Here is a 15,418-nt window from a genome sequence, read left to right on the forward strand (position 1 = left end):
GCCAACCAATGTTAGAGGATGCTTGCACGCTTCTGCATGAAGGATTCCCACAAATTGTGAATGGCTTCTTCTGGGTCTAGACCAGTGCCCACAGAGGATGTTCTCTCTGCAAATTTCTTTGCAATGCCACTGGGTACTGTATGCATTTGCTCCAGCTCTCTCTTCAGCCAGATAAATAGAAAGCCAGCTGTTGAATGGAAACAACTCTAGCTGGTTTACTGTGTTTTTATATGTGCTGGTGGATGGCATTTGACTAGTTGCAGCAAGGAGCAGGTGTGTGCTCCTTCCATAGGCATACTTCAGTCTGGTGTGCAAGCTCCTGATCAACTGATGCAGAGCACAAAGGCAACTCTTGTTCACCCTTTTTCCTCAGTTTGCACATGCATTTGACCACATCTCTCCGTAAAACTGCCTTGAGGTAAAAGCTGGCACTTGGAACATACCTATTTATCTGACTATCCCACTTTCCGAAGATCTGTTGCCATAGTTTTCCCCCCATTATACCGCTTTACATCTGTATTTTGTGGCTATTGAACTGTGGGCTAATTTGAAGGGAAATAACTTTGTTCTTTAAATCTTTACCTCTGAAGATTGTGCTCTTTCCCATTTGGAGAGTTAAAACTTCTAATGTACGTTTGAACTTTTGTAGTGGGATGTTTGGTTTCCACTATCAATCTCAGACCATCACGCTCCTTTTTCTGAAAGCCTCTACAAACATTCCTTCTGGAATTTTCTTGGAACATGACTACAGACTTGTTTGTGTTGATTCACACTACTCTGTTGCACTTTCCAGCACATTACATATTTGTAGTTAAAAAGATGGATGATTTTGACTTCACTTGCTTCACATCCCAGTGTGCAGTTCTGAAGGGACTTTTCTATAACTGGTGCAACAACCCTCACAAAAATCAATGGGACTTTCATTACTTGTAAGAAGCATCCCTTTTCTTTTGCCCCCAAGCAACAGATGTCTTAATGCAGAATGGTGTTACGATACGGGCTGACAATCAGCAGTTACAGAGTCAAGTCACATCACAGGAAAGCTCTGTCATGAGGCTGCCTTTGAGAGGCAGCCAGAAGAATTTGGCTCCCGCTTCCTCTGAATTCTGTTATCAGCAAATCTGGCATTGTAGACTCTACAGTCTTCTAGAACTTTTAGTCACTGATCTCATGGCCTCCTCCTCATAGCAGCTCTTCCTATGAACTGGAAAGTTGCAGAAGTGCTATTGCTTTGGTTCAATATGGAAAGAGAAAGCTCTAGCAAATGTCTGCCCAAGGCCACAGATCAATATAGAGACTGAAACTGCTCAACTTATTAGTCAGTACTTAACGTGGCTCACAACAGATACCTGTAGATTCCACAGTAGATGCTAGAAGATCCTGCTCCCACAGCACTGTGCAGGAGCACTCCGCTGTTCCCATATCCGTTTTTAGGTAAAAATATGAAGGTTTTGGCTTTCTTTCCTGTGGTCATGCACAAAATAGGAAGGAGAAGGATTAGTGCGTGCTCAAGCTTTATCATGCTAAAGGGTCTAGGACACAGCTGGGATGTGCTCTAGGAATATAAACATGTTTCCTAGAAGCAGAGTAGACTAAGGTGCTACGTGACATAACTGCCTACAGCCTGTGCTATTGCATCTTCCCACTGCTGCTTTGTCCTGCCCCTGACAAGAGTGCACCATTTGAGCGAATACAGCTACTTGAGTGGCCACTCCGGAAACAGATTGAAATACTCCCTCTGAAACATGATTTTCTTTTTGTTATTTTCTCTCTCAAGTGGTTGTGCAAAGTTGTTTTCAACGCAGCTGCACAGCTGGATGGGTAGCGTGCCACTGGATGGGGTGTAAATGAGCAAAGAAATCTATGGGGAGGGAGGGGTTTGTAAGGAGAGGAAGGAGATGATGCTTTAAACCAGAATAGCTGTGAAACTCTTTGTAATGTAAAACTGCAGCCGAAGTCAGTTAACTCATCTCCTCGGGCCTTCTCTGTTGTCACTTAAGGAGAGAGGATCTCTTTCAAACTGACGGAGAGCAGGAGTCCTCATCTCTCGACACTGATTATAGAGGGACCCTGTAGGGGGTGAAGAGCTAAACCTTACATGACACAAATACCCCCATAACAAGAAGTGACCTGAAGCCAAATCTCCACCATTTCAGGCACTTGTCCTCATACTGTCCTCATGCTAAGGAAATAACTTTCATTCTTGTGCCAAGAGCTTGCCAAAACAGCTGAACCACACTCCTGAGCACAAAATGTTTTTGCATTTCTGATCAGCCAACAAACTTGAAACCAAATAGGCTATCATGAGCAGTTCTGACAATCCTATTTTCCATTTCTTTTTTTTTCCCCCTTTTTTTCAGAAAGACACAATTTTAGAAATGATACAGGGTTTAAAATAGACACCTATCTGTACCAACCTTTAAAAAATCAGACAATCTTTAAAGACTTTCTTAACAGAATTTTTCTTCCTTTTGGTGAGATTTTCTTAGTCTGTGAGCCACATTTCATCTTTGAGGTGCTACAAGCGATAGTTTGCTTACCTATCGTCTGCTCTGTCCTGAGTATTGCTGCAAAATAGTCCTTCATTAATTTAGACACAAAATGAAAAGTGTGATCTAAAGTGGAGGGGAAACTGTGCTCTGCCATCTTCTAGCTTAAGTGAAACAACGGGGCTGCAGTTTCCTTATACCAGGGCAATAGCATGTTCTGTGTTCTGCAGGGTTTTGTGTCAGTGCATGTTTGATACAGATGAGTTGCAAGGACAGGATGCAATTTCCAGCTGATTCTTTGAGGAGAGCAGGTCTCACCTGCTGAGCTACTGTTTCAAAATCTTTTTTAACAACTTAGAGCCAGCAAAGATAATAAGTTCAAAGCCTCGTGTCCTGAGGCAATGGTTTTCCAGTGCATGACTATGCACCCTAAAAATGGAATTTCCATCTCAAGGAAACACAGTCTGGGAAATGTCAGCCGATTTTTTCTGTTGTGAGAATCTGATCCAGCCATATCAGAATGTGCAGTGTCTATTTATATACTTTTAAAAAGGGCCACCCGGCCATTCTGACCACAGAGCTGTCAGCAGCCATCATCCAAACAAAGTGATTTTGCTTGTTTATTGCTGTGACTTTATGGCTTGTTTTGTTTTGTCCATTTGTGTTCCTTGTGAACTGCAGACCAAAGAAACTCACTATAATGTAGGTCCAATTTCTGACATTTTTTAGCTGATAAACATACAAGTTAATACATACTGCATGAGAACTGGTTATAGTACAATCAGACTTCAGATTTATTTTGGCTGTTTTCCAAAATTGTTCTATGGATGCACGTTTCACCATGGCTTGACTAAGATATAAGTACCTGCCTAAAAGGATGAAGAACTTCATTGGATGAATTTATGTCACAGCAATATCAAGAACTAATCAAATCCCACAAGAAGATATAGTTACATGACATGAAAATTAAAGGGTTTCCTCTGTTTAAGTTATTGTGTTGGTATTACATGTAGTTTTAGTTTATATCTAAATTCTGTGGCATATATCCAGTATAAACACGATATAAGCCAATGTCAGAATGTCCTTATGCAGAACTGCACCATTTAAGTAAATCTGTGCTCTATCTACTGTTTGTTGAATTGATATACCTTTCTATTTGGAGTTGCCTATTCTTTTCCACTGTCACACTCAGATAAGTTTAATTAACTTTTCTTTTGTTCTTCTTCAGCCCTTATTTAATGAAACCCTCCACATAACAGACCTATGAGCTAAGACGTTCATTCATCTTTTAATGAAGTGCAAGATTATCCTTAACCTGGAAATGGAGTTGAGGCTATTTATGTTCAAACAAAAAGAAGTAATTAACAGTACGTCACAGTTCTTTGACAACTCATCCTCTTTCTTACAAATTGGTACTTGCTGACAAGATGACCATAAACAATTTCCTTCTTCCCCTTCCTCTTGCGCATAGAAGAAACAGGAGTGCAGAGTGAGGCTGTCATTCAGCAGTCTAAGAGCTTTGGCTTCTGGTGAAGGTGGCCCTGTGGTGGTGTGAGGAGTCATATCCCCACATCTCCACAGTCTGATCCATCATGTACATGGTTCATGAGGTCTTGCCATGAGCCACTTAAAGCTGAGTTGTGAATAGGTGTTTTTCTCCTTCCCCCTTCCCTAAAAGAGCTATTTTTATTGAGGTTCATGTCAGTGTTGTGGTGACAACAACAGGAAGGGCTAGTATGAAGGAGCTACTGGAGATGGATGGGATAGGGGACAGATGGATTCACTGCTAAGATCCCCGTGCCATGGCTATGCAGCCTAAGCAGAGAGTGCTGATGAACCAACACCCATTTCTAGCTGAGGGTGAGGTCTGGCGGGGTCAGTGTTGAATTGCTGACTAGCAGTGCTGACTCAGGAGAGATAAGGGGAAGATGTGGGCTATTCCAGTGATAGCAAGGTGATCTATCAGGCAAAGGTCCCAAAGGAAAAAGTGACTTGTGTTTGAAGGGCTGTACCATGATACAATTGTGTTACCGAAACACAAGCAACGGAATGTCATTTTATCAAACAGTTGTAAGCAGAGAATAAGATAGAACCTATTTCAAGTACATTAAATATCAGGAGGTGATCGGAAACAGTATATTTTTATCTAATTCTACTCATACTTCAGAAGGGTAAACTAGATCCTTAAGATTGAAATGTAATAGTTTGGCTTTTCCCTGTCTCTATCATTTGGCTGGGGGCAGTCCCTACCTTCTACTGACAGCCTCTAATTTGGCCAGCTGGCCATTGACACGCACTGTTACTACCAGCACTTGAAAAACTAAATGCCACCAGCATGGAATTAGAGTCTATTAATTACCAAATGTGGGATCTAGAAAAAACTTTCCCTTAGTTCAGCCTGACAGTAACTATTTTATTCATCCATCCATCCATCCATCCATCCATCCATCCATCCAGTCTCTGTAACATAGGGCCACACTCCTAAATCTTCAGTGCTTTTTTCTTTGTTGTTGTTGTTGTTGTTTTCACCTAATGCATACTTTCTAGGGCAATAATGCATGGCATTAGTAACATCCCTTGATGCCCTGATGTCTTCCTCTGGCACAGCTTTTGTTGTGGCCTTCCCTACAGAAGTTTCTTGTGAGATGTGACTGGGAGGGTGTGGCACAAATGGCTTCTGAAGTCTTGGAGGAGAGCTGTCTTACAGGGTTTCCTGTAGTTGTAGAAACACTGAACTGAGGTTGTCAGCTATCAGTCAGCCTTTCTTTTTCTCTCTCTTTTTTTTTTTTTCTCTCTTTTTTTTCTTTTTCATGTGAAAGGGAATGATAGAGCATTTCAACATTTCCCCTTCCAGTTTCTCTCTTCCAATCACACAATCCTACCCTTTCACAGGCACAGCTATGAGGAATATCTTAGGTCCCTGAAACATTATTTCTGCTTTATGTTTCAGATTGACAAAGAACCTTTCATAATCAGTATTACTTCCTGTCTACAATGATCCTTTTCTTTAGAACCTCCATTAAAATCCACTGGCACTCATATAACACACTGTGAAACTCTCTCTTCCACACTTCAGTCTTCTGATAGTAGGACCCACATGACTGGCTCATGGGTTGGTGTACGGAGCACTTTAACTCCCCCACCACTGCTTTTACATAATCATTCTCTTGTGGTTTGGAGTAAAACACTCTCCACCTGTCCAACAACAAACATCACTGTTAGCCTTTCCATGTCTTTCCAAAACTGAATCTTTTGATAATATTGATGAAAATGAAGCACAGTTTTAGTTCAGTGCAAACATCCACACATCTGCTATCCTCATGATCACTCCTGGCTGCCAGATCCAATCCAGAAGCTGTGCAATAGTGTTAGCATAGTGCTGTGCTTGAATGAGCAGCCACACTGAGGCAGAAGCTCTGAGCTCAGATATAAGTGCCACTCTAAGGCTATTGCTTCTATACCAGAGCTGGCTTATGTCCAGGTAGCTTGGAAAGCAAGCAGACCTGCCCTGGGACTGCCTGTACCCACCTGTTTAGAGCCACCCTCCCCAGTACTAGCAGGGAAGGGCCAAATTACAAAGCAGAATGGGAATTCACTTTGTGGCCTCTACTGTCCAGATGCCCTGTTGCTAAGAGCAACTCCCAGACTCATGTCCCCCAGTCCAATGCAAACAGAGAGCAGAAGAAAGAAAAACACATTACTTCAGAGCACCACAACCTGACAAAAAGAAATCTGTTATATACCTAAATGGTGTAGAAAGGAATACAATACAAGCAAGGAAAAGAATACAGTCTAGCAGTGGATCTTGTCCTAAAGCTAAACACTGTAGTCAGATAAGCCCTGCTAAAAATGCTCAGTCTTCAAATGCGTTAATTGCTGTAGTGCACTTCAGCAGCAAACTTCTTTTGTGGATCTAGAATCAATACATGAGCTTTATCCTTTACCTGTGCATTTTGGCAGTGGTTGGAGCATCAGTGGTAAAATACTTCCTTACTTAGGTGGAAAATTATTAGCATAGTTTTCTTGTTACCTAACAGCAGTTTGAATTCCTGAAAGGGATAAAGGAAGAAGATCGTCTTCATTCTTTCCAGCTGCACCAAATAAACAGCATTCCTCTTCCATGTTTGTTATTGCTTAGAGAACAGGCAGAGACCCATTTCTTTCACTAGCTTTGATGCTCATGAAAGCTGGAAAGTCCAGGGACACTCCCTGCAGTTGCCTTCAGCCAGCAAAGGGTTAATTGTAATTGCCCCTCCACTTGGCACTTAAAAGAAGAATGATAGAGCTTTGTCAGTACTGAAGAAAAAAAAAAATCTCAGTAGCATAGTAAGTATTGCTTTGAGGAGATGTAAGTAAAAGCTGCTTGGATAGGGAGTTTTGCAGAATTTTGCTGTATTAGTATAGTTAAAGCAAGCAACCTTTCTGCATACTTTATCACAAATATAATTATATAGACTGAAAGTGCTGCAGAGTTCATTTTGGCTAGGGAAGCAATGTAGCATTAGTGTTAGGTATTTTAATCTAGGGCTTCTACTAATACGAACATCTCTCTAGTTAAAAACCAAGACCTTGAACCTCAGCATACTTATAATTTATAATCTGCCCACACGGGAACATTATTTGTAAATCTGAACCTAGATACTTGCTAGCATGATCCACACTCATGTAGTTTTGTTTTTATACTTGCATGAGCTATTGGTAATTAGAATGCGTGAATTGCCTTAAGGACAACATTTGATGAACAAAGCCCTTAGAAGATTGAAATCCAGGGCTGAGTTAAATTTCAAGAGTGCCCTCAGGTGCTCTGGCTTTGAATATTGAGGCTTTACCTTCTGTCAATTGCAAATTCATGGAAACAAACACTGAATTGAAATCAGCACACAAATAGCTTTGTTTCCTTACAAATGACTTCTTATATATGTAATAATCCGAAGTGAATCCAAATCATCTCTGTATTTGCTCACCCAAATGAGTGAAGAATCACTCCACTATCCCTCCTGTCATTTTGGCTCATCATTTCTTTAAGCCTTTTTGAAGTGGTAATGCTCCTATGGGGCCTGTGTCTTCAGAAGCCAAAGCACTATACAAACACCAATAACTTAACTCCTGCCACTCCAGACAGCCAAGAAAAGATCATCAGAGTCTGTTTCACAGGTTTTAGCTATATGGGATCAACTGGGATAAGATGAGCATTGAGCTGAAGAGGTGGGGAGAATGCTCATCTCCTACTGAAGTGTTATCTGTCAAATACAGCTGTTCTCAAATTTTCCAGTGAATGTCTCACTTTTTCCTTTCTTTCTCTCAGATCTGCTTTACTCTTTTTGCAGTTGTATAACATTTCTATGGTGTACTTTTGAGGATCAACATAGGGAAAACATGTTATACATTTTCACTAAGGGCTATTAAAAAAACTTATGTGATTTAGAAGGTGACAGGAACATATAAAAATTGAACTAAGTTAGGTTACTTTGGCTGCTTATGCTCTTACGCTGTAAAAGCAGATTTGAGTAGTAGAGGAAAAATGTCCTTTGGATTTGCATTTCAAACTGCAATTGATTTCATTTAATCCCTGAATACAATCACAGTAGGTTAACTTTATCAACAGCCTTCTTAATGGGAGACTTATCTTCTGGTTGGAAAATAATTAATTGAATTAAATAAACCAGATGACCCAAAAAATTCATTTTTCCAGCTTTTTCTTACTCCATTTTAACCGCATCTGTATCAGTATAGATGTGATTTTTATCCTTCATTCTTCTGCACTTGCATCCTTTCTATTTTGTTTGTAATGTACATTTTCACTATTGGATTCAGGTGGGGTAAAAAAAAACAAAGTTGATTTGCAGCAAATATCAGATATGTAAATATACATATATGTATATAACCCCCAAACATAACTTGAAAATGCAATTCTCCCTTTCTAAAATAATGACTGACACCAGGGAATGAAATAAAAGCAAATAAAGCTTCAGTGAAACTAGTTTTAAAAGTTGTAGCCAGGTAGTTGTAAAACACACTTCAGCTGGGGATTACAAAGTAATGGTCATTGTACACCAGAGCTGTATCACAGCATGGACCACATCACTTGATCTTAGCACTGAGCACAGAGTGACTTCCCCAGTGGCATGCACTCTTGCAGAAATGGAGGAAGGAATAAAGTGAGATGCTGGAAATACAAATCTTGGTTTAAAGATAAGCAATGCAGCCTTAATGCTCTGAATGTTTGCTGCCTTATTACTATCCCTTCAAGAAAAGTCAGCATGGTTTGTTAATAGATGGGTCACCACATCTTAATGAAGGACAGTTCTACTGCTATATCCTCACTAGGAGGTGGTATGGTACATGGATATCTTATGCCCTAGAAAAATAAAGACCAAGAGACACTTCCAGAAACAGGCAGAAGATGAAACTCATGTAAGTGTCCTTTGCCACTGAAAGCTGAAGACTCCTACCTTTCCCCCCATCCATTGGGCGGACTTGGGAACTGCCCCAGCTCAGAGTTCATTCTACTGAAAAAAATATTGTTTCCTTCTAGATCAGGCCAGCTGACTGCATGCATACATAAGGACTGACAGCAGTGCACTGAAAGGGATAGAAATGCAAGAAGTGCAGTATTAAATAAAGATAAGTAGGAAAGGGTATTTTAGGTTATTAAATAATGCTGATCAATGGATGAATACGAACTTTCTGTTCATGACAACTATCGTGCAGTAAGACAAAAATGTGTCAGATGGTATTTACATCACTGAATTGTTTCAGTTCTAGTTAAGAGGCTGCTCATATACGGAGCATGAGCAGAGTGATAAGACACATTAACCCTTGAATTAGTGAACAGAATGTTTCAATTTTAGTTTGGTTGGATCAGAAACAGAAATGCTTCAGCTGCCATATTTTTTTGAACACAGCCCAAGATGTGGGCGGTAACAAAGCATGAAAAAGGTTGCAATTGATTTGGAGCATATGGCAAAACTCTTTGTCAAGGAAAAGGATGGAAAAAGTTGTTTTGTTTTCTGGAAGAAAAATAAATGAGAAGACCAAAGCAATTCAATCTGCTGAGTGTGAAATGCATTAGGAGGATAGGAGTGTTGCACAGCTGAACGCTGAGCTGTCACTGCCAGACACTTTGCTGCTGGCTCTATATCCCAGGGCTCTGGAGAAGGCCTGGCAGAAGTTCCAGCCCCAGCTCAGCTGCAGCCACCACTCCAAGTCTGGGATAGAAGTGTACTGCTCCAGCATAGCTGAGGGAGGCTTTGTAGGTGTTTTAAAATGGAAGAAAAAGCAGCTTTTTAAGTATTTTGAAAGAGAAACGAAGGGATGTACTGACACTTAGATATGAATGGCATTCACATTTAGAAACTGCGCATCTGTAGTAAAAAGTGCAAAGTTTTTCCCATATTCCCAGGCTCCTACATCACTAATACCACCTTTGCCACTGCAGACTTCTTAGAAATCCTCCTCCCCAACACACTGCCGTCTGTTCAGATATCAAGTTGACCTTGGTACAAAACATGGGCTTGCTTTGCTAACCCTTTCTATTTACTAGAGAATATCTAGTTTAATCTTACGCTCTGTCTTGCTTCTAGGGAAAGAAGATAATTGCCCTCTTTTCTCCTTTTTGGAAGAGAAGGAATTGAAATTTATCTATCTTAAACTGAAGTTTTCTGTAAAGCTTTCTAAAGCAACTACATGCACTTTACACTACTATTAAGAAACTGCTGTGCTTTGTGAGACAAGTTATAATTTGTTAGCAAGTAAAGCCAAAGACACAAAAACCACTGAAGAAGCCAAAGCATAGCTACCAGTTTTATTGCTACTGATGGTTTCTTTGAACTCAGTAGGAATGAACAGAGACCATAGTTATTCTTTCAAGAGAGTGACTTTGTGATCTTTGACCAAACACGTGCTAGGAATGGAAAGGGCACCAGTCATCTTTTTTCTGCCCTTTGTTCAGTTAAATAAATAAATAAAAGATATATTTAATAATAATAAATATAATAGATGTTGTTTATATAGTTAATAATAACATAGATATAATTAATTTGTATATCCTTGTGTTTGCATTTGGTAATGCAGAAAGAGTTGGTTGCATGTTTGGTAGTGCAGAAAGTGTTGATCCAAGCACCATGAATGGTAGGTCATAGCTTGAAAATAAGTGTACCACCTGGTACAGTAGCATAGAAGAAAATCTGGAGGAGAGATGTCAGCTACAACAGAGCTTATGAATGGATTCCATTGTGAGATGTTAGAAAGCATAAATTTATTCTCTTTTCACCTGTTCCTGATGATTTTGAGTTCCAGCCACTGTGATGGAAAATTGTTTCTGTGGATATCTTACTGCCTCAATCTCTTTACTCACTTTGCTCATAAAAGGCATGAATTTAAATCTTTGCTGCTGGGAAGTATTAGACACTTTTGAGGAATCCATGTTTATAAACTAAAAGATAATGATGGCAGAAGAGATTTCGACAATTCCTCTCTTTAACTTCTGTAAAATCCATCTGAACAATTACATCTTAGTTCAACTGGTTTATTTCCTACTTAAGCTTACACAGTTCTTTCTATACTGTAGTAACACAAGATGCTGGCACACAGCTTCTGAAAGAGAAGTTTAAATGTTTCCAGGGCAGATCCGTAACTGGTAGTGAATTATTTCTGCAGGACTTTTTACCTCTGCAGATTAGCTCAGGAACAAAGAGGAAAAGGGATATTGTAGTGAAATGCAGCCAAAATGCTGACTTTTTTTCCCCACTTTTTCTTTTTTCTTTTTTTTTTTTTTCCAGTTCAAATGTAAAAGAGGAAATTTACATCAATTCCAGAAAAAAAGTAACCATGCCTGCACCTTTCCTGATATCTAGACACACAGCAAAATCGCAGACAAAAAGCTTACAGCAACCAGTCTCTAATTGTGCCTCAGTTACCACGAGAAGAGCTAGGAAATCAGCTTTTCAGTTGTGGTTCTGGCTGTAGGGTCATTAAAATGAAGTCCATAATGAACTGTTATGATATTGAAATGTATTTTGCATAGTTAATATGCAATTGGAACTCAATCATTTGAAGTATGTCAGTCACTGACTAACTGTGCGGTTCTTTAAAATGTGATCCTACTTTGAAATGTGATGAATAGGAAAGACGTCATAAATGCTGATAAATCTGCAGTGTGGTCAATGTCACCTCGGATGATCTTAGTGCCAACTGTGTTGTGCTTGTTTCTTTGCTGTGTTGAAGAGGAAATGGGCAAAAAAGATTAACAAAATTGTGAGCATGCCCATGTGTTGTTTGTCTAATAATACATTGTACTTATCTCATCCTTTTCTTCAGATAATTTTGTATTTGGACAAATCAGGACTGACATATTCTGTGGCTCTGAGATGCACTTTCAGTGGCTGAAGATATAAACACAGGGTTCTGCTTCCAGAAGCTCATCCTGGGAGGCTGGCAAGGGGTTTTGTCCAAGGATGCTCATTAGCAGCAGATCAGAGACGATGTAGGAAGGTCTAATTCTTGATGCTCTGTTTTTGTTGTTTTGTTTTTTTTTTCTAACCTCAAGCATACATTTACTGAAAAGGTGTTCAGCTTACGTCAATAGCAATTTCCGTATGATCATCTTAGTTTTCTTCCTGCTTATCATGCTCAAAACAGCTAGAAATCAAATATCAGCTCCTGAATATTTTATGTTCAAATGAAGAAACGAAATATCAGGATAACAGATTGATGGGGCATTGCCATCATCTGGCAGATTTACCTTTAAAAAGACACTTCTGGTTTGTGCCCTTTAATGATACATACTTCTCAATATTACCCACACATTTGACAGATAGAAATAAATAGAAGCCATTTCTAAACTTAGTTGATATCTTAATTGTTTAAGAGACTGACATCTACTTTTGTAAATAACCAGTGTGACCACAAGAAAAACATCATTGCTATTTGCATTTATGTATTTATAGAGCACATACCTCAGAGGTATGCAAATATTTGGTTGCATCACATTGCCTATAAATTCATTTATAACTTCCATTGTTCATTACACAGCGTAAGCTCTGGTAGATAATCCAGCTGAGCAAACTGTCCTGAGCACAGTGACTCATAAGAAAGAGGCCTCCAGCAAGCAGCCAGGTGATGGAAAGGCAGATGCCGTGCAAGAAGCCATTTTTATTGTTCTGAACAGTTGGTTTCACTTATAATTTCTTTAGCTTGCAGAGCTTCCTAAGTGCTCACTGACATAATGCAGAGGAAACCCAAACTACCATTCATGCTATTTAATTATTTCTAAACCAGACTGAAGTCTAAATTAGTCAAGGACTGTAATAATGAGTGGTACATACCTTCTTTCACATTTACAAGACTTCTAAAGTGTGAAAACCACCCAAATATTTTGTATATACAAATGTATATATAAAAGATTATGCTTACTTTTAAGAAACAAATGACTGAGCACTCCATTCCAGGCAACAGTACTGACAAATGGTTTGGCTTAGATATACTGGAGAAATAGGGATTAGAGATAATATATTTATATATATATATATTAAAAAAATAAATACATAAAAAGGCAGGAAAAGAATCTTTCTGACCTCAAACCATGTTATTTAACATTAATGTGAACTTCTAGTTCTGATTAGAGTAATCACCAATTACTCTAATCTTTATACCACATGGATTCAATGCTGATGATTTAGTGTCTACTTTCTGCCTCATTTTAGTACATACAGACTGGGAGGCATGATCTGCGGCCAGCTTTCACCTCAGGAAGTTCATAAATTCACTGACAGATCTTATGTGCAAAGAGAGCAAGCATAATTTATGCGAAGTTAAAGATGTCCACTGATATTTCATGCCCTTCAAGCACACTTCAAGTTTAAATCTTCTAGCTATTTTCCCTGCATGTGGTGTGATTATCCAGAAGGTTTTGTCATAGCCCTTCAACAGAGTTGTGACATGTTAAAAGGTTATCCAGATGCGCCATTCCTGTCTGTGAGTGGGAGCACAAATTCCTTCACAGGATCCTCGCTTGATCAAAAGGAGGCTTAGTGTGTCTTCAGGAGGTCCTAAACATCTTGGTGGTATAATGATGTTGACAACTAGCTGGTAGCTGTCTGTGCATGATAGGTTTAATGACAGGTGAGTGTAGGGTTAGACTGTGTCAAGTGCATAAAGACAGACTACAAAAAAGAAGCAAAGGCCTTATCAAATGTACGAGATCTGGTGTTCTTGGGGCGAGGAGCGCCAGGAATTTGGCTGCAGGGTGAGTGCAACCACATCCCCCTGCACGGTTCAAAGGCATCGAAGGGGAACAGAGCTGTTTGCGTGGCAGGGGCTGTGCAAGCCAGGTTGTCTGAACATGCACTTCCATTCTTCATTTTTAGTTTTCATAAGCAGGGATTTTTTTCTGAGTTAAAGACTTTCTAAAAAGGCATGAGGCATCATCAGATAATCATAGCTATGCTCCAAGAAAATTCTTTGAAGCTGGTTTCCTACTTTTATTGCTTTTCTCCAGGCAGTAAGAGAAACGCAATTGAAGAAGGTTAGAGATCCATGAGGCTGCTGTAGATATCACAGTTTTACAATAGAGATGCTATGGCAACTAGTTAAATATAAAGGAAGCTATTTGATCTCCAAGTGATTCTTTTGTTATGTATTTGAGTGGGGGGCTGACATCTTTGGAGTTGCTAGTATTGCTTTCCTTAAAGGCACAGTGATACATGCTAACTGGGATAACTACTGTATGACTTAGAAACTTCGAGCTACACCCAGTAGCTAAGCCTGCTCAAACGCACCCCTAGTTCAAATAGGGTTAAGCTGATGACTGTAGGCTTCCCAGATCTGCTGTTTATGTCTGGGTTTCAGGGCTCTCGTCAGGAACAGGCAGAACTAACCAGGGTTTCCACCTGGGTATGTATCAAACAAGCCTGGGCTGTCTACCAGTACTTCAGATGAGGAATTCAAGTCTGAACATTTTTAGAGAACAGGCCAACCCATGATATTCTCATATACTTAATCCTAGACTGCTCTTTCATCATGCATTTCCTTAATGCCTTTCAAGAGTCCTAACACTTTCTGTTACTTTGTGCACATAAATGTTTTTAAATAACAGACTATTCCTATGCAATTTTCCATCTTTCTGTACTGGCTAGAGTTAGATTGCACACAAAATCAAATTGCACAGCAAAGCACACCTCTTTTGGATGTATTACAGGAGCTTTCCCTTGTATATTTTCCACTGGGCAATCAGCATGTTGCTGCTTTTCTGCTGCTGCAACAACAAGATGGAGCACCATATTTTTACAGGACTTCAGTGCTAAATGTTCTAATTCTGTGGTGGCAGAAAGGGAGGATATTTTTAAGACATATCATAAAGAATAAGGTGGTTATTAAAAATGATGCTTCAAAAGAGCTTAAATGCAATGACAACATAGACTTATTTTACATAACAAATGGATAAATAATATTTGAGGATCACTTAAGACCAACTCCAGAGTAAGAGGTGATGCAGGGCCTTATTAGATCAAGCAGTTGATTTTTTCAGTGACCTTTACCCAGCTGAATCTTCTAAGAGAATACTTGATTGTGCCAAGGTTCATTAAAGTTAGTTAATTATCTTCTAGTATGTTTGCAGCATATGATAAGCATGTGAATTTCAGACAGCCTTATAAAGTGGATGACTGCAGTTTCTGTAGTTTCCTCTAAATGAAGAGCAAGGGCCAGCCAGTAGTCTGCATGCTGCAAATGGAAGTCTCTGCTGATCTCACCTTTGTGTTTTCTTTTCCACCACCCCCATGAGACACCTCCCCTTCTCTCTACTTACTAAGACTAGTCTCTCCTTCCAGACTTCACCCAGAATTTTGTTTCTGTCATGTTACCTACCAAATGCAAGCTTTTAAAATGGAAGAAAAGCACTTACATATTCACATTCTCTAGTAGATGAGAAA

This window comes from Coturnix japonica, chromosome 3, assembly GCF_054131305.1.
Source record: "Coturnix japonica strain WE chromosome 3, WE-NBRP24, whole genome shotgun sequence".
Lineage (NCBI taxonomy): Eukaryota > Metazoa > Chordata > Aves > Galliformes > Phasianidae > Coturnix > Coturnix japonica.